Source organism: Uloborus diversus, chromosome 1 (genome assembly GCF_026930045.1).
Source record: "Uloborus diversus isolate 005 chromosome 1, Udiv.v.3.1, whole genome shotgun sequence".
NCBI classification, from domain to species: Eukaryota; Metazoa; Arthropoda; class Arachnida; order Araneae; family Uloboridae; genus Uloborus; species Uloborus diversus.
Window position 1 is genome coordinate 95,978,950 of NC_072731.1, and position 20,673 is coordinate 95,999,622.

A 20,673-nucleotide genomic window follows, 5' to 3' on the forward strand; every position below is an offset into this window, starting at 1 on the left:
AAAATTTGTAAAAACAGATCTAAAATTTCCCCAAATGTGTTTTTTCTTAGATTTTTTTTTCTTCAGAAGTTAGTTCACATCTTTGACATAAGCATAATTGTTTGCGCGTAAAAGGGAACCCTTTGTAAGTCTGAAACAAATTAACGCAGTTTTTGTAACGATATGTCCACATATTTTATTTAATTATTTGCGTAATATTTTCTGGTTTAATGTCGTCTAAATACTTACAGCGCAATAGTTTTCAGACTTACTGTGTAACATTAATTGCTTTTAAATAAGTAAATTTTTGTTTAATATCAAGAAAGTTTTAGCCCATTCCAAACATTTTCCTCAGTAAAAAATCCCTAACGATTGTTTTGGTCTCAGAATTGTTCACGTGATATTTTATTGTTAAAGCACATAATTTTGATTTTTTTTTCTTTCTCAAAAAACACATTGACAATAAAATCAATGAGTCTAGTGTTGACATTTCCAAATAAAAGCAAATTGTAACATGAATCAAACGTTGACAGAGTGGACATGTCGAGAAAACGACTGCTTTTATTTTTTTCCTTTTCTCCCAAAGGGATTAAGAAACAGAGAGAGCGATGACGCGTGAGATTGAACTGTCTGAACCCATCATTCTCTTCGTTTAGCATTCATTTAGTTTCCAATGAATTTTTCCCTTCGAAGGGTCTCACTAGACCCCAAAATCGTGAACATATTCAGGAAATGCATAGTTAAATTGCAGTTAAAACTACTACTACGAAAAAAATCTTTGATAACTAAAAATTTTCTTCAGAAAGGAGGGTAAAATGCTTATTTTGTGCAACGCACTTGTAAAAGTTGTAAATTTTTAAATCTAAATCATTTTGAAACCGCCACAACATTGCTTGCTAAATGTATTTATCATGCACATCAGTCTGTTTTTATCCACGTCACTAGAAATATAGCATAGCGTGGGTAAAGTATAATAATATAGTAAATTATTTACCGTAGTAGAGATTATTACCGAAGTAAATTATTACCGAATAATAGAGTAACCGTGGATAAGCAAAAACCGCGTATAATCCGAATAATGGATAAAAAAACGATATTTTGTGTAAACAATAGCTAAAAAATATTATAACACTCACACATACATTTAAATTATAACTAAAAACATTGCTACACACATTTACCAATTTTGAATGTAAAAAATATGATCCCTACCGCCGATAAAAGAATTAAAAATATATTGCAATGTTTGAACTTTGGGTAGAGCACAGACTACTTGTCTGATATTCATGAGGCTTGGTGCGAAAATATTTCAAACATGTTGTAGTGCTCCTTGAAGACTTTTTTAGAATACATATTTTAATTTTAAGCATGATGTTCATAGACTCTATCATTTGGCATCGAAAATTTTTTGCGCGTTACCGCAGTTTACACCATATTGAAACTCGTGAATGTGTACACAAATATTTTTTTTTTTTTAATTTCACTAACAATAATAATGGCTACACTGAAAAAGCAATTCAGAAACGTTCCTGGAAAATAACTGGCAACTTATGTGCTTAAATTCTGCGGGTAACGTATCAGGTGAAAAATGGGAAGGTTTGCAGTTAAAATTCAGTGACTTTCCTGAAAATGACCTGATATATTTCTAAGAAATTTATAAGCCTCCCCAATAAAAGTCAGTCACGTCATCGGAAAAAATCAGGAACTCTCCAAGAAATCTTGCATATGTTTGTAGTAATCACCTGGCACCATTCCTATTTACTAAGAAAGCTCCTAAAGTGTTTTAGAAAATATGGTCAAAGCTAATTCAGAATTGCAAGAAAGCATCAAGTTCCTTATTTGCCTGCACTTCTTGCAGAACTACGTTATCCGGAGACTGTTTCTCGCTCTCTTTTGGACTTAGTCAACCCGGACCGACCGCAATGGAGCTGAGACTGAAACACTTAATAAAAATGCTAATTATATTTTAAAACAGATAGCTAAAGATAATTTTCACAACAGTGAGAAATCCGCATTCATGCAATATGCAGCAATTCGAAAAACCTCTTCAAAAAAAAATGCGTTCCGAAATAATGTACAGTAGTTTTTATCAAATCAAAATCAAAGAGATTTATAAAATCGTGGAGAGAGAAAGTATTCTTTGAAGATATTTGTGAAGAATTCAATAAAGTTTGCTTTTAAAAATTTTTGGTTTTGCAGAAATTATTAAACATTTCATCCATAATAGAATTCATTTATAAATACAGTAAAGACAGAAAAAAATAAAAAGAATTGTACAGAAAAGAAAGCTTCAACAATCAAAACCATGCCGTTTCTTTTAGCATTAATCAATAAGAATTATTTCATTCATCTTCTGGCATTAGTAGCAAAAACTGTAAAACTAATTAATAAGATTGAGAGGTTTTCTCTAAAAGTAAGAATGCTTTATATTAATTTTTTGCCATTTATGAAAATATTCTTGTTTTTCGGTAGAAAGATGGATTAGTGTTTGAATGTGTTTCTTTATTTTTACTTCCTTTTACAAAGTAAAGGAACTAGTGTATTCAAGAAAAAATTTTGATCCCAAAATCGGCCTTAATTTCCATTTTGCTCACTCCCGAATGAATATTGAGTTTTTTTTTTCAACCCGACCTCACGTGGATGTTTTTATAAGAACGTATGGACACCCGAAATATCCATTTTGACGATCCCCGAATTAATTACAACGAGTTTTCTCATGACGTCTGTATGTACGTATGTGCGTGTGCATCTTGCATAACTCAAAAACGGTATGTCCTAAAAAGTTGAAGTTTGGTACATAGACTCCTAGTGGGGGTCTAGTTGTGCACCTCCCCTTTTGGTTGCATTTGGATGTTCCTAAGGGGGTCTTTAAGGGGTTAGTGGTTTTTTGCTTACTCCAAGGCTGTAATTACTATCATTAAATTGACTTAAAAGGAAGTCATGTGATGCACACATCAGCTCGTTTTTTTACAATTCAAATATTACCATTAGTATGTTCCCTCCATACAAACACCCATTCACTCTTTTGTACTTAGAAAAGAAATAAATCCGAAATTAAATGAAAAATAAAATGTATTTATCAATCAAACATATCTTTTTTAAACAACATGAGAACATGGATAATAGTTGTCTTTTTTTTTTTTTTTCTGAGCAAAATAAGAAAAAAATCAATTTGTATTAATATTATTAAAGACTAAATGGGGAAGCCGTTCAGTGAAGCGAAAGAAGGTGAAATTTATTTATATGAAAATCTCTACTCGGGAATCGAAAAGGTATTTGAAAGTTGAAAGTCCAATAGAAGACGTTATTGAAAATCAGATAAGTTTTCCTATTGCAAGCGTTTCGCAATTAGTATTCAATTTTCCAGGACAGTACAGGAATTTCAGTTCATTGGTGCGTGTATGTGTGTGTGTGTGTGTATTTATTTAATCATTCATTCGATGATTAATCCACTTACTTATTTATTCATTTGACGAAAAATACTTTCGATGATCAAATAGAAAATATTTCATTGCACAAATTTTCACTTTGCCCAATACAAAAAAAAGTGAAATTTTTCTACTTTTTTTTAAAGAACAAAATAAAAAAAATAGTATTTGAATAAAAGTTTGTTTTATAAAGTACATTGTTGTTTCTTACTTAATGTGAGATGATTTTCATAAAAAATTTAAATTTTTATCATTTTGATATGCAAGTTATCTTAACTATTTCACTTTGTCTAGATTACCCTACTATTTCAATTCTCAGTAAAAATACATTTTTACTTTGTTAGCAAGATTTATAAGACAGAGCATAATGTTGCTAACATTATACAACGCTCACGTAACAGTGCATAGTCTGACAAACACAATAGAAATATGATACGTGTTCTTTCTTTTGAGTAGTTGCTTTCAAATTAAGAAGTCATTAGAAGAACGGGAAACTATCAAAGAAACTGAGGATTCATTACGTGACCTTTTAAGCAATGTCTTGAATCTTTGAAAATTTTGAAAGTAAGAAGGCGAAACAAAATATTTTTCGCAGAATTAGCATTAAGTGTTAGTAATAATAATTAAATTACCTTTCAAGATTCAAATGCTCAGTGTACATTAAAAAACCTTTATACATTAAAATATGCTAAGTTTTTTATTTATTTCTGTCTTTACGATGTTGCTTCACTCAATAATTCTATTACGAATTAATAAAGCATAAGCTCTATAATTCAAATACAGGTGTCCCTCGTATAACACGGTTAATTCGTTCCTTGTGATACCGAAACTGTGTTATACGACACTTTTTTAAACATAAATTTTTAACTTGCTTTTTACTCCAACTAATCATGTATATAGTAAAAATCATGTCAATATGTATAGTGTTGTATCGAAACCGTGTTATACGAGACTTAGAAATAATGTGAATCAAGGATGTGTACCGTGTTATATCGAAACTTAGTTTTATAAAATCAAAGTAAAAACTTGTTGTAGTTATTATCCAACATTAACAGAATGTATTAAACAAAAATAAAATTCCGTTTTTTTTTAAACATAACTTTCGTGTTATATCAAAACCATGAAGTATTCAATTCAAGTTTCGCATCGTGTAATATCGAAACCGTGTTATAATAATCGCAAATTTAGTACCGTGTAATATCGAAACCGTGTTGTACAAGTACCGAGCAATACAAGGGGCGCCCGTACGGTTAACTAGCACGAATTTGAAAAATAACACCGTAGCACTCATCGTTACCTAGGATTATCTTTACAAATGCTTCAGTAACAAATTCTATAGTGTGCAATAGAAGTCTTAATTCGCAAGAAGAATTCTCATCGCATTGTTTTTCTTTCTTCGCCTTTTCTACTTCACTTCACTTCTTTTATTTCTCTCTATTTCTTTTTTTTCTTCCTCCAGTGAACCTGGCTCTTCTCATTTTATTCGCGCAATTTTCCTTCTAATGAACCAGCAATGGAAATAGCAATGTGGTCACGTAGCACAGAAGATGTCTTTATTCCGAAAGAATATCTGTCACTGTTCATGAGTTGCTCGGAGAAAGTAATTGCCGGAGGTGAAATGTTACCGAAATAAAAAGACTAATTGTATCATTCTCCTTATGATACTGCAGATTTTTTTCCTCCTCAAGTAAGTAACGATTTCAACGATATTTATTTTATTCATCATGTCTGAGAAAATTTAATAAAGATAATAATTTCGCATTAAATAAAAGGCATTCGAATAATGAAAGAACATAATTTTGGACGCTGCTGGAATGCAGTGGTTTTTATTTTAAATCTTGTGTATTACCTTTCGTGTTTCCGTCATGTCTAGTTACACAATATCTGCTGTAGGTACAATGGCCATTGGATGGCAAAGAAAATCATTCTTACTGTTGGGACAGAACAGACTTGATTGTCATCCGATGTCAAAAGAAAACTTTTCAGTAGTAACGGTTCAATTAATGGTAAGCACTTCTGATTTTTAATATAAGAGTATAATTGGGTAGCATCCATTTGCCCGTTTATGTTCATGCTCAGAATGGGACCAGAGCAATATTAAAATACAATTCTAATACTCGGTGTGGCAGTCGTTGCTTTGAAAAATACGGAAGTTCTCAGTTACATGTTTTCTAATCCTTACCGAGTTGCTTGAAGACAGTTCTCTTGACTTATTTCTATTTAATGTAGGGGAAACAAACGGTAGAAGTCCTCAAGGAATACAAATTCCTACCACCTCTTCTAAAGAGCTCTGTGCCGATATCAAATTACAAAATACACTTCTTCTGGCCCAATATATCCCGTAGGAGCTCTTGTAAAAAGCGGTGGCAACTTAACTGCCTCCATAGCAATGGAGTAACTTAACTTATGAAACTGATGTACTGCTCATACGTTATACCACTTTTATCAGTTAAGTTACTCCATTGCTATGGAGGAAGCTAGTCGCCGGAATAAAGTTACAAAATTTTTTTACGGTGTATCATTAAGCAGAAAACAAACAGAAACCTTTGATTGAATTTTAAAACGCAGTCATTTGCCGCTTTTAACACTTAGATAATTTGAAAAATGCTGTAAGGTTCGTTTGAGGAAAATGGAAACTAAATGCTTAAATAAAACAGTGAGAATTTTTGTAAACTAAATTATCGGTAACTAAAACTGGGCAACATAAGAAAGACATTCTGAGGAGTTATTCGTGCTTTCAAAGAACAATGTAAGCTTTACCATTCTTTGAAGACGACACTGAAAAAAGTTGATTACCTAAGTTTAAGTGTCCTCTTACGTTTTCCTTATCCAGTGGATCTAGTGGATCTACTCATGCAGAGTAACTGGTTTTAATTAGTTTTATTTGACCCCTCATTTTTTTAGGTGGGGTATCAAAAAACTCGCTATATCGTGATTTTATCATCATCAGATCGCCTAATGGATGATAAGGCGTTGTCAACAAGTCATCTGATCCTATTCTTGTCAAAATTACCTGATATTAGTTTACGGTAAATCTTGTTTCTTCATGGTTGACTGTAGTTAACTAATAAAAAAAAATTGACAATTGTTCTAGAAAGTTTTATGTAGTTGATGAATTCGAAAAGAAAAATGTCGCTATATCACCATTTTTTCCATGCGATTTGATATCCCTAGAAAAAGAGACCGTAGCCTAATAAGAGCAAGATTGGCATGATTAGAACTCTAGGGACCTTATTGAGACACTTAAGGGTCGCGTAGATAATGATCAAGTGCTGCATATGCGTGCACGAATAGTGCGCAGAAGTAACTTAAAAACAAAAAATAACGACTTATTAATGCCCCAATTGTGACGATTGATTTTCTCCTTTCCATTGGAGCAAAATGAAACTTTTAAGTTGATCAAATGTGGTTTTATATGCTTTTATATTGACTGTAAAATGTCTTTCTTTTTTTATTTTGATAGTTCTTCCTGTCGTTTTTTTAGAGTTGGCAATTTTTTTCGGTTACTTGTTCCTAATAAAGATAATATGCCATTTTTTGTTAAACTGCAGCCAAACATAACATAAGCTTAAGTTTTCACATGGAATGGCTTTTTTTTTTTAAATATTTTTCTGAGTTGTTTGATAAATGTGCAAAATTGGAGCCAAATGAACCATAAAGGAGCGATATATTTGGACCTGAACGTTGGGTTGACCTTATTTGGAGTACTTACCTTATTAAATACAGATTCTATTTGAAGGATTAAGCGGGGCGCAAGGGACTTATGATCCGCAGACAGAATTTTGTTGAAGTCGAACTTCCCAAGTTTCTAAACAGATTGTATCAAATGGTTATCTACCCATGCATCAATTTTATGTAGCAGACCACAGTATCTACTCGCTCTCTGATCTCTGGGGCAAATGGGAGCATGATGAGGTAAATGGAAACACGACGAATAATCAAAGATAAAAATGTTTCATACTCAGTTACTCTCAAATCTTGGACACAATACATAAAGTTTCATCTCTCAATTGATCCAAAAGAAAGGGAAGGGTATAAAGTTGAAACAGTAAAAATCTGCTTCTTTTACTCCAACTGACCCTACCCAGAAAATCAGAAGGGCCAGTGTAACCCATTGAGAAGGAGTAAAAGGTGAATAGAGTGAAACCTTCAGTTCTTGAAGCAAAGATACCAAGTCACGTGATATATTTGAAAGTAAAGTATTGGAACAAGTCAAGTTTCTTCCATTTGTTTCACGTAGAACGTGTCTCCCATTCCTCGAAGTTGAACCATGTGACTTGAGATCTTTGCCTCAGTATTTCCCAAGCCAATGATTAAACTTGCTCCTTCCAGTTGCTAATTCTTGCTCTAAGGTGCAACCCTTTTCCATTTTTTGAGTGTAATTCTTAAACATTTCTTCCTAACTGAGTTCATGTGCCCACTCATCTTCTCTAATCAGCAAAGGAAAATTTCTAGCTATTATTTCACTTTCATTTAAATTTTAATTTGACTCATTTTTAGTTTGTTCATTTTAATTTTAGCTTCGTTTTGGTTAACTTGTTGCACAGAGCAAAAAAGTGAAAAAAAAGTCTGTATATTTTTTATTTTTATTTATTTAATTTATTTGTTATAGGCATCTAAAAAAGACTTTTTTTTTTTTAAATAATTTCCTAAACTTGCCATCATGAGTTCTTTAAAATTCACATTTTTACTTCCTTCAGTGAACAGTTCGAAACTTTTCTTTCTTTTTTTTTTTTTTTTTTTTTGAAAGAGTACGGATTTTCACGGACTGAGTGTAATAGCTTCTCAGCAGGACCGACTCCACATCGCACTACTAATGAAACATATCTCAGATGACTGCGTCTTTCATTTACAGAAGACAAAATCTGAAACTATTGAATCTTCTTTTGTTCTTCCCTCCGTCCTGCATCTCTGCGCCCATATCAATGTTCTCGTTAGTCCTTCCGCTAGTTAGATTCAATGAGCCGCAATGAAAGTTTTCTTCTCACATCCTATTCCACGTAACGATCTGCTTCCTTATGTTCCTCCATTCTATTTTTTCTCCAGTCTCCCGGATTCCTTTTCCAGTTCTCCTTTTCTTATAAACGACTGATCAGGCGACAGCAGAGAGCCTAGTTATGTAATAAGCTAGGTGTTTTCGTGAGATATAGATTTAATTTAAAGCGAAAGAAGCACTGGACGCAGAGACGGATACATACTAGCATTTTAAGAGCGGGGGTAGGGGCTGAAAAATATAAAGTTTTAGGTACGAAAAATTTCTGACACTGTTTGGGTGCCAATAAAAAGTACCAAATGGGCAAAGAATAAGGCACCTAGTATGGCACAAGTTTTTTAAATTAATATCAAAGCAATGAAAGGAAACATTAAATGAAAATTCATCATATAAGCTTTGTGCTACAATATGATTAAAGTGAAAAACCAACGTAAATAAAGCACAAATTTTGAAGAAAATACAGCCTATAGCTATTTCATAGCTATATGTGCTGTATTTTCTCCAAAATGTGTGCTTTATTTACGTTGTTTTTTCACTTTAAGAAAGGAAATATTATTTCAGATATTTATTTAAACAAATAATTAATAAATCAAAAAGATTAGAGAAAAGACTTACACTTTATTCATAAAGTATTTGAACTCATTGTGAAAAATCACGAGTATTTGCACGATATTCTTTTTCCTTCCATCGCATATGCAATTACTAAATTAGGATCATGTACAATAATGACGGATAATACTTTCGGCAGCTTAGGGGGGCGTTGTCATGACCCCCATAATCCTCCTCCTGTATCGGCTCCTGCGTGAAAGAAGTATATTAGTGACAAGATCGGATTCAATTAATTGGAAATGCAAATTTAAAATAAGACTTTTTTTTAGTGATAATGTTTCTTAACGAAAAGTTTCTAAAATTATACGATTTGGAACAGGGCTTACTTATAATAAAAAAGTAAGTTACCGGCGTTGGACATTGGCTCTCTTATGAAAACGCGAGGAATCTTAATTACTCACATTTCTACTACTCCTGTTGTTTCTGAATCCACCCTCCCCCTATTATTTACATCGTCAGCATTTAAGTAAATATTACTGAACTTTATGTCCTAGTTTTGACACATTGTCATTTTAATTACTTATCATTTTTTCAAGATAGCGAAAACTAATTTACATGACTATTTCTCTTACAGCAATTTTTCTGATATTAAACAGTGATATTTTTTTATATATCATGCAACGAATGATTGGAACTTTTTATTAACTGAAGTACTCCATCATCTATTTTTGTGAACTAGTGACTTTTTCTGAACGAATATGATATTTTTTAAAATTTACACTTACCTATGAATGGAGCAAATTTAGGTATCTCAAATTTCATACTAAAAAAGTTACAATTAAGAATTAATAGTAAAAATCATGCAGCTGCTAATTTTTCTAAGGGTTTTTTTAAAGGGGGCTTGATAAGTGAAGCGAGCAAGTGTCGACAAGTGTTTTTGTTGTTAAAGAACTTAATGAACGTGTTGAAGTAGGGGAGACCGGGGTTAGTTGTTACAATTTTTTTCAATCTTTTTTTGCGCTGAACTATTTTAATTATTTACACGCGTGAAACTTTAAAATGCATCTATATTATTTAACATTTATGACATATTTTTTAAAAAATGATTAGAAGCCACTACTCCAAAATATTTCAAGTTTTTTGAACAGATGTAGATTGTATCAACTTACCCCAACACGGGGCATGTTGTTACAGTAAATGGGGTTAGTTGATACATGAGATATATTTTAGTGATGAAATGAATTTTACACATTTTCTGGTTTATTCTGTTAAATTTTAAAAATTCTTAACCATGTTAAAAATCAAAAACTTTTTGGCTTTACAAATTTGCTTCATTAATGACTTGTTCTAATAAACTATCATCATCATTATCATTGTTCGAATTACAATTTTCACAAGCATATAATTTATCAAACTTAGCACATCGGTCATGTGGCCATTTGTCACAATTACGATATTGAAGCCGTTTAGTTGGTTTTTTGGATTCTGAGTACGGTTTAGAGCACTCTATGCAGAACCAGTCTTCATCATCTTCATCCGAAGGACGCACTGTTTGGACGCACCTTTTTGCTTTTTTTTTTTTTTTTTTTTTTTGGCCTTTGTATCTGAATTTCTTTTCTGTTAGACACAATTTCCTTTTCACAGATTTTTGTTTCCCAGCTTCGGGTTGCAAATTATTTTTTACTGGTGTATCTATTAAAGCGGCGCTGACCTATGGTTTCCGCTTGCGAACCGTCTTCACTTCTGCACTCCTGCAGCGTTGGAGAAAGACCTACATTCGACCAATGCATTATTTATTACTAGCAAAATTACCCGGCGTTGCCTGAGTCAGTAATAATTATGAGAAAAAATCGTTACTTGCTTTTTTTTTCTGGTTTAAGTGAAAGAATTTAAAACACATCTTTTTGACGTGATTAAAAATAGAGTTTCTTCCTCACCCATAAAAGTAAAATAGCAATAAGTATAAAGAACAAAATAGTATTGATTTAGAAACGAAAGCACTATATTTAAGCATATACAAATTTCCAAAACATGAAATTATTCTTCTCATGTTTAAACAGATTAATCTGTTGATACTTTTTTTTCTAACATGGAGTCTAAAACCTTCTCTGTATTGCTATTGAAGTTGCTCGTAATCCCCTTATACTTCCTTTAGTTATTTTGGGAAATTTCAATCATTGTGGGCTCTTGGTGCGATTTTACCGAATTTGCGGGAATCGTTTTGGGATACCTTCGATGATGCTCTCCCCTTCTTTCCTTACTTTGTAAAACGATATGATATTAATTTTCGTTACAAAGATATTATCGTCAGGTGCTGAGATACTTTTGGTCACCATAAAATGGCGCTAAGAGTTTCATCCGAAATGTTTCCAAAATAAGTAGTAAAATTTGGCGATTGTTTGAAATTGTGCAAAAAGGAAAATTAATGGGAGTTTTTGTGCTGTTTATGAATTTCCCTAATTTAGTTTCTGGATTATTTAACACAGTAAAAAAAAGTTTATTAAAGATTCTTTGATTGGCGATATTTTGTTTACATGGTGAAAGCTGAGAAACATTATGACGTAGTCTTCGGCTTCAAAAACAGCGACGTTGAAAAAAACTGCCAAATGCATCAGCTACGGAAATCTTTCTGCAAAAATTTTGGCGATCTGCTGGTTGATTGGATAGTGAGTAAGTGTTCAATCAGAGTAAATAAGAATAAAAATCATTAATTACATTAAAGTTCTGTTTAAATGGAAAATGATCAGACAAATCATATATTATTTGCCAATCTTGTGCAAAAATCTTACTTCAAGATTTGACTTGAGAAAAGCCTTGAACAGTCACGAAAAGCAAAGATAGTCAACAATACAACAATTGTCGCTATCGACAGGGAGTTGAGATGATACCCTAAGTACTATATTGTGTTGAGGAAAGCCTTCGAACATGGAACTAAAAAGGTCATAACTCGTTTTTTATTCTACTTAGAAATTTGGAACAGGTGCCATTTTCAGCAGAAAAATCAGAGCTTTCGATGGACATATAATGTAAATATGTGCAAGTATTTTTTCATCCCTATATTAGAGAATTTATACGAAAATTGTATTTTATTGCTCCCCTAAGGGGGTTTTGACCCCCATAACGGAACGAAAACTACCCTATGTGTTATTCTGATGCATAAGCTATATTATTGTAAAGTTTCATCGAAATCCGTTCAGTAGTTTTTGCGTGAAAGAGTAACAAACATCCATATATCCATACATCCATACATCCATACATCTATACATCCATACAGACAAACTTTCGCATATATAATAGTAGTAAGATTATTATCATTGTTGTAATTATTATTATTATTTATTCAACCATAAATATTAACAAATGGATCAGTGCTATCATCTACTGCAAGGAAAGTCAGTTTCTACACTGTAACAAATTTCGGAGACGTTTCTAGATATATCGGAAACGTTTCCGAAATAGTAGGAATCCTTCATCCAATAGCGAACTCCTCAATATTCAGAAAGTTTTTTGTTATTTCAAGAAATCAAGAAGCGGAAGTGATGACGCAACACTTCGAAACCTATTTCATCCTTCCAACTCGGGCGCCAATGAGTCGGAAATAACGAGAACTTATTTTTTTCCTATCTATGGTTGCTGCAGTCAGCAACTGTTTAGCATTGGATTGCTTGTTATTTCATGTCTAGAGAGTAGTAAAATGTGTCGAAACTAATTTTACGCCTTTGCATTTTGGACTGCCCTTGATTTTTTAGACGATGTACGCAGCTATTAAGTTAGTTAATAACCATTTGTTTCTTTACAATTTCCAATGCGACCATAATTAGATATATATTGTGTGTTCAAGCGTGAATAGTTTCAACACCCGTGTTTATACTTAATGAAACGAAACCCTTTGGATTACTTATTCAGTTGTAATGGAGGTACTTAGATTTTCTTCCGCTCATGTTCACTTGTAAGTATTAATGAATATTTTAAAACATGTTGTTATATACATTTATATTTTTGTTGATTTGCATTTGATGAGGCTCCAATTGTAACTGTTTTTGGGTTTATCGAATTAATTTAAAGTTATCCTACATACCTATGTGCGCGGTGTACTATTTGTTGTAACCAACTGAAACTGATTAATTACGCAAAAGAAATAAGATTTATATTTTAGAAGCAATCACAGAAAAGTTATTTCGAAATACTTGGATGCACATACATTTTGGTTCAAAAAAAAAAAAAAAAACAATTGTTTAATTCATTAAAAATATGGTAATGCAAATATTTTCTAGTATTGTAATATGCTTCACAAAAAATGTGCCAGTATTATTTATCTTTTTTTATTATAATTTATTCATTCATTTAAAATTTTTTTATACCATTAGAAAATGACCATGTTATCTATTAGTAAGAACATAGTTATGCAATTAATTCATCTGCTTATTCATTTTGTTAAATGTGGTTAACAATAAAAAAATTCCTTGACATTAGTTGTTCCAAAAATAACATTTCCTTCGTGGATATACTAGTTTAATGTAGGACAGTCAGGAGGAATGAGTCAGTGGCAAAAATGGAACAGCTGCATTTACATGCCGAAATAAAAAGTAATATTGTTTCATGTCATCGTTTTAAAAGTGATCATTTTTTAAATACTATGTTATTAATATGCAATGCACATATGGGGAGAAGACGAGGGACGTTCACCACGCAGACTGTGCCATTGACATTTTCAAGAGGTTGCGTTTTTTTAAGGGGGGGGGGGAGGCTTTATACCTTTTGTATGGGTGCACCATCACTCTTATGGTGTGGGGGGGGGTCGACTCTCGTATATGAAATGGAATAATCATGTAATAGAGTTCAATGTTTTAATAAATAAAATACATAATGCATTTTGCGCACACTCTAAAAATAAAATCAGTAACCTATTTTGATTACGTATCTATATTTGTGATAAACTGGAAAAGGGCAAGAACAGAAGAATAAACCCGAATGGTTCCAGCAGGGGGACTTTGGTGTCATATTTAAATTCATCAATTTCTCTGTTAGTACTTTTCGGTACACTTTGTTCGTCAAAGAAATTGACATAACGTGAACGAATTTCGGAATGCAAAGTGTAGGTAAGTTTTGTCAAATTATATCCGAAAATAAAAGCTATCAAGTTTGATACAAGACATGTTTTTAAGTTCTGCATTAAAAATACAATATGTTGATAATTTTGTCTTGAAAATATTGAGAGAAAAACTGAAGTTTAATATTGTTTAACAAACAATCCCACTTTTGAGAAAGTACTCCCCTTCCCTCCCCCGACGATTTTGTGATTATGAATGGAACTACTATATTATTTCATAAATTTTCAAACATTTATAACTGTGCATATGTTATGCTGTTAACCATGCTATTTGTCATTAGAAATTCAGAAAAAAAAAAAATCCACGAATGATTCTAAAATTGCTTGTTTCATTGCTCTTAGATATGAAAGAATTGAAACTGATATGGCATGCAATACTATAGTAAAGAATTATTTTTTAGAAAAAATAACGGAAAAAGGATTCCGAAATTCTCAGAAACGTTTTTGAAAATTGTTTGGAGAATTCCGAAATACTCGGAAACGTTTTCGAAACTTTCATGAACCACAGCTGCACAGAATACTCAAAAACATTTCTGGAAATTACGGAAAGAGGATTCCGAAATACTCAGAAACGTTTCTGAAAATTATAGAAAGAGGATTCCAAAATACTCAGAAACATTTCTGGAAATTATAGAAAGAGGATTCCGAAATACTCAGACACGTTTCTGGACATTACAGAAAGAGGATTCCGAAATACTCAGACACGTTTCCGGACATTACAGAAAGAGAATTTCGAAATTGTCAGAAACGTTTTTTAAAATTTCATGAACCGCAGCTGCACGATATACTCAGAAACGTTTCCAAATTTTTTTTACAGTGTATTGGCGGTTATTTTTAAATTCGAATGTAACAGCTTACCCTGTGTAACAACTAACCCCGGTCTCCCCTACACGTATAACTGAGTGAAATTACTTGTGTATACAATAAGGTTTTATGTATAACAGAATGCAATAGAGGATTAGACGCTGAACGTTCCACTAAAATCATCATTAACTTGCAACAAATATTAATTTTAGTATTTACTTATATAGTAGACTAAGAAACAGATCTACAAAGAAATGCAAGGACAGAGTTTAAAATAATATTTTTATCAAGTGTTTTTCTGGGATGGGGTTGTTTTGGGGTATGTTTATGCTAAACAATTTCGTAAACGAATGTTTATGTGTGTTTAACTTGTTGTATAATCTTACAAAAACTGGCGTTTATTCCAATAATTTTCATTCAAAATTGCCTTAGTTTTTCAAGCTTTATTTGTATTTGTTTTGAAACACTAACTTCTGTTACGAAAAAAAATTGTTTAGGCACATTACGTGAGTATACTTTTAGTGCCCACAATATTATTTGTAAAGCATGTACTGCTCAAAAATGGGGCCACGAATAAAGTCTAAATAATAGACGAATATGTTAAAATGAGATAAGAATCAGCGTAATTAGCTTGAATTAAGTTCACTATAAGATAAATTATCGGTTATTGTTAATTTAATCAGTGCTATATTCAGTGCAATGATGATCTCCTTTGACATTCTTTCGTAATACCCTTAAATGTTGATCAGCACAGATCCTAATGCATTTCTCTGCCCCAGAAAATATTTTACCTGATATCTGATCCGTTAATATAGGAAGATAAGAATAAGGCTGGTAAAAGAAATAGCTTTTTCCTCTATATGATGTTCCCCATTATTTTTGCCTGACTTCATTTAACGGAAGCCCCATCAGTTCGTCGTTGTCCACTCTGTGTTCCCATAAGGACCCGTGATCATCATTATCATTATTCAGTCCATTTCATTGCTTGCGCATTCATTGCCCCGTTTCTTTCATCGTACTAAAATGTGACTCGGCTCATTTATTTCAGCTAATGATAACTGGAAAGGGAATAAAGTCTGAGTGACAATTCGTTTTCCTACTTTTTTCCCCCTCCCTGTTATCAGAATTTAAATACTGTACCATGCAAAGCATTTTACTGTATGGATCCGTAGTACATACTTATTGATCTTCCCTTTCATTTGTTTTAACTTCCAACTCATTTGATGACACGAATGGTTTCTGCTAAAAGGCCATAGAAAATGAATGGAATTGTGTAGATTTGTCATCACTCATTTCATTCTGTTTGCTCAATAATAGCTTTAACATTATTAATTTTTAACTCTTACGCGATCTATCAAATCAGGTGGGAAACAGTAGGGATAAAATCAAGCTTTTTTTTTAAAGAAAAGACCTTAAAACCAGATCATTAACCAGATTATTACGTCCATGAAGCTTTTGGAGCATTTTATATACATTGGATTCATATAGGTTAAACGTAAAATAGAGCCGCTTAATTTTGTAGTATTGTTTACTCTCATTGATGCATTTAAAGTACATTTTTTATGCCCCCACTTTACGACATAGTGGGGTAAAGAAGGAGTAGATTCAAATTAATGTGCAATATTTAAACAAAAATGTGTAAACATTGTTTTTGAAATAAGAATTCATTTAATTATATTCTGCTGCAAGTCTAAAATAATAGTTTTTTCCAGATAATAATGATTTTAGTGGAAAGTTCAGCAGCATACGGACACATACCATATACAACGAGCATAAACAAATATTAATTTGCAAAACATATAACTTAGTTTCAGTTTCTAAAATTAAAATTAGAATATTTGTTATAATTTGAATAGCCTATATCGTCGTCTCAGAGCAACAGTAAGACATCTAATCCCTGGAATAACACTAAAATATCTTACCGTTGCTCTGAGGCGACGATATGTTAACGAAAAAAAATTGCTTTAATTAAAATAGGTTTTTCAATGCACTCCCCCCCCCCTTTTTTTTACCCGATAAACCCTTGCACTTTTCCCCAACAGACCATATTATTTAGATACTATAATTGCGGCAAACCTAATCTGGCACAATGTTGTAATGCTGTGATTAAGAACTACATAGCCTTCGCAATGATTCCTTTCAGGTTAGGTTTGCCCAACTACAGATATTTTACCTGTAGCACTATGCTTTGTAAAGTTTTATGCATGACCTGGTTTTAGGGTGTCGTAGAATTGCACTGTTGCCCAAAGAATCTAATTAGAGATAAAAAAAGATGTACATGCAGATTACCGCTTTTAACCCATTGACTTACTAACAATGATCATCTAATTTATTTTCATTGACATAGAATGCGGGACATGCCATTGAATAGCTTGATTTATTAGCTTTCCTATTTCATGACATTATTGACTTATATTCATTTATTGACAGAAAGAAAGAAATGCTGGGGAAAATCTATACAATTGCCCATTCCGTCTCATATCCTGGCAATGCAATAACGGACTTGAAAGCTGCTGCCGAATCTACAAGTCAGTTAGTTCAGCAAATAGGATCATTTTTTTAGGAGAGAGGGGGACCTACCAAGAATCTACTAGTATGCTGATTTATACGATAACGTTACGGACATTCTACAGTTAAAATGCTGGCAGCATTAATAAGTAAATCACAGCGCGCTTGTCAAGCATCTACCAATGCACAGTGCATTACAAACTTTGACGTAAAGATTCTGAAGAAAAGAAAGTCAGTTATTGCACTAGAATTCTATTGCTTCAAAATTCTATTGTGGTTTTAACAGATGAAAATATATTTGTCACAATAGTCTTCTTTACGATGTCAATTGTTAAATTGAAAAAAATAAGCGGGCAAAACACCCACCCACGCACAGACGTACAAAGGAAAATTCACAATCTCATCAAAATCAGCGATTTGATTTTTAGGACACCCCAATAAGGTTATATTATACTAATTTCATCCACTTAAAACTGCTTCGAAAATAAAAATAAAACATCCTATTAAAAACAGAAGACGAGAAATAAAACCAGCGAAGAGTTGCACCTACACAAAAAAAAAAAAAAAAAATACGTTTATTACCATTCTTTCTATTTTTTGATATTTTCGAAAAAATATTCGAATTTGCAAAGTTATGGACACAAGTTTGACTTATTAAAATTATAACTTAGATAGTATAAACTACGACTACCTAAAACAGTATTTTAAACGATTTTGTCACTCACATTTTTAAGTGACACTTTCATAATACTATTCAGGAACCTCATCTCATATATTTTAGATGCTTATGTATTTTCGGAATGAGGGGGGGGGGGACGGATGTCACTTTAAAATGTCCATATTGTTGCCTTTTTCCATTTGAAAATTCACAATCAAAAAAGAAAAGAAAGGGATAAAGAAAAGAAAAATAAATTCAGCATAACTTTTTTACTCTCTGTTGCATTCTACCATGAATTTCTCAAGTTCATTTAATGGAAGGTTCATCATTCTCCCGTTGTCTCAGTTTAATGTTTCCCTTAAGGACATGTAATCATCATCATCATTTTTCAGTCTCCTCAAGACTGCTTTGTCGTTTATTTATTACTTTTCAGTGAGACAAAATTCTTGCTCTTTCTATTATAAATTCAGTCGAAGGCTTGAAAACGTAATAATCGTGATGTACAGTTTTCACTCGCAAGTATTGATACTAAAGAAAAACGTTGCAAGCTGCAAAATTCACTTTCTTTCCAGTTAAATACAGTTACTTTCATGGATTATCCTTTAAAAAAATATGTATAAATTCTCGCCCATTTAGAGCGAAGCCGTACATAGAAAATTTATGACTATAACGGAATGGCTTCAAATCCCTTTCAAGTTTTACTGTGTATTATTTACCTTTTTTATAGCGAAATTGCAACTGTTACGAAATTTACATTTAGTTCCCCCGGCTGTGCCAAAAACGGGCGTAATTGTTATGACCTTTTTATTTTAATTTCTTTCTGAAGTTCCAGGGTACGATCGCATGCAGATTGCCTACATCACAACTTTAATCATATTGCTATCAAATGTTCTTGAGAGTACGTTTTTATAATTGCTTCATATACATACTTTATCCACAAACGTGTATGTTCGTGGATGAAGTGTGACCAGAGTAAGCCCCCCCCCCCCCCAAAAAAAAAAGACTTTACCCCTACTACTTACCCCAACTACAAGTAGATTCGCATTCAACGCAGGGAAACTTATTTTGAGCGACTAAAACCATCTTTTTTTGCTGAACTAAGTTCAACCTGGATGGGCAAATGCTGTAAGTTCGAGCAAATGCGCTTTTGCTTTGTATGGTATTGATGAATGATCCACATAATTGTGAAAATAAAATTTTAAACGTATATGATAAGAGGTTGAAAAAAGTACCCTGAAACTACAATCATATAAATTAAAAAATAATGATAATAATAACACTTTGCATATTGGTATCATTAAATTCCTCACCACTAGAGAAAAAAAAGTGTACTCTTTGAAAAGGCTTTATAAGCAGTATCAAAAGTTATTTAAACTTTTAACACTTCTTTAAAACTTGATTTAACAATTATTTCTAGAATTTTACCTATTTTATAATTAGTTGTTGAAACAAAAGCGTAAATTAGTCATTCTACCTTTATCAGAGTAAACTGTATTTTCTAAATGATTCGTACAAGAACTTTAGTTCATCATTTGGCTAAAAGAAGTGAAAAAAAGTCCACATTTAATTACCTCTCGACCCAAGGAAAAAACATCGTTTAACGATGTTATACGACGCTAATTATGCAAATTTACATTTTTAGTAAGCTTAAGCGTCTGTGAAGATAAACTTCATCGCAAAGTTAATCAATGTAAGGGGAAAATTATTTTTTGAAGTCAGACGTTATCATGAACTGGAAGTTAAAATTCTAAGGAAAAGAAGATTATTGTTTGCGCAAATATAATATTTGATTGGAACAAAGTAGCAAAAATAACGGTAGGGTTTATCACTTTTAGGTTCTTAAAAAAGTGCTTATTTAATTATCGCTTATTTCAATAAATGATCTCCAATAAAATCACAAAAATTAGGAAGTGCAGTTATTTTTTAGTTTCAGAAGAGATTATGGATTTTAAAAATAATCTCATGCGATTCTTATAATCATGATATTACTATCATTATTACTATGTACTAAGGACCCCGAAAAAGCTTTTCTATTTGCTGAATATAAGTATAAATTAAATAAATATAATTGAAGTTCGATATCAGTGCATTTATTCAGTCAAAATGTTTTGCATTGAATTGTATTTTCCTCACCTTTTTTTATGTTTCGATTTCATTTGCAGTTCTAGTTTTCATGGTTTTTTTTTTTTTTTTTTTTTTAATTTCAATTATTTGTTTTGGATGCCTTTTGTTAAAATCCTTTTATATTTCAATATATAGATAGAATACTCTGAAAGTAGCAGTAGTGGACGACTTAGATAAAGCAAAAATTATCGATCGGTTGCAGAGACGTGTTTCGGGGTTTAAAGGAAGCCATTTTTTAATGCACCTACTCCCCTTTTTTAAAGTAAACTAAAATGTGAAGTGGGCAAAGTGAGAAACTTCATTTTGTTTATTTATTCATTCATTTATAAAATCACTCACATATTCATTCATTAACTAATTCACTTACTTTCCTTCACTTATTTGTTCATTCATTGTTGTATTCACTCGTTTATTTTTTATTGATTCATTTATTTCATAAATAAATTAATTTACTTATGTATTATTCTATTGGTCCGTTGTTTATTCATTCTTTCGTTTATTTATTCACTCATTTAGGGGA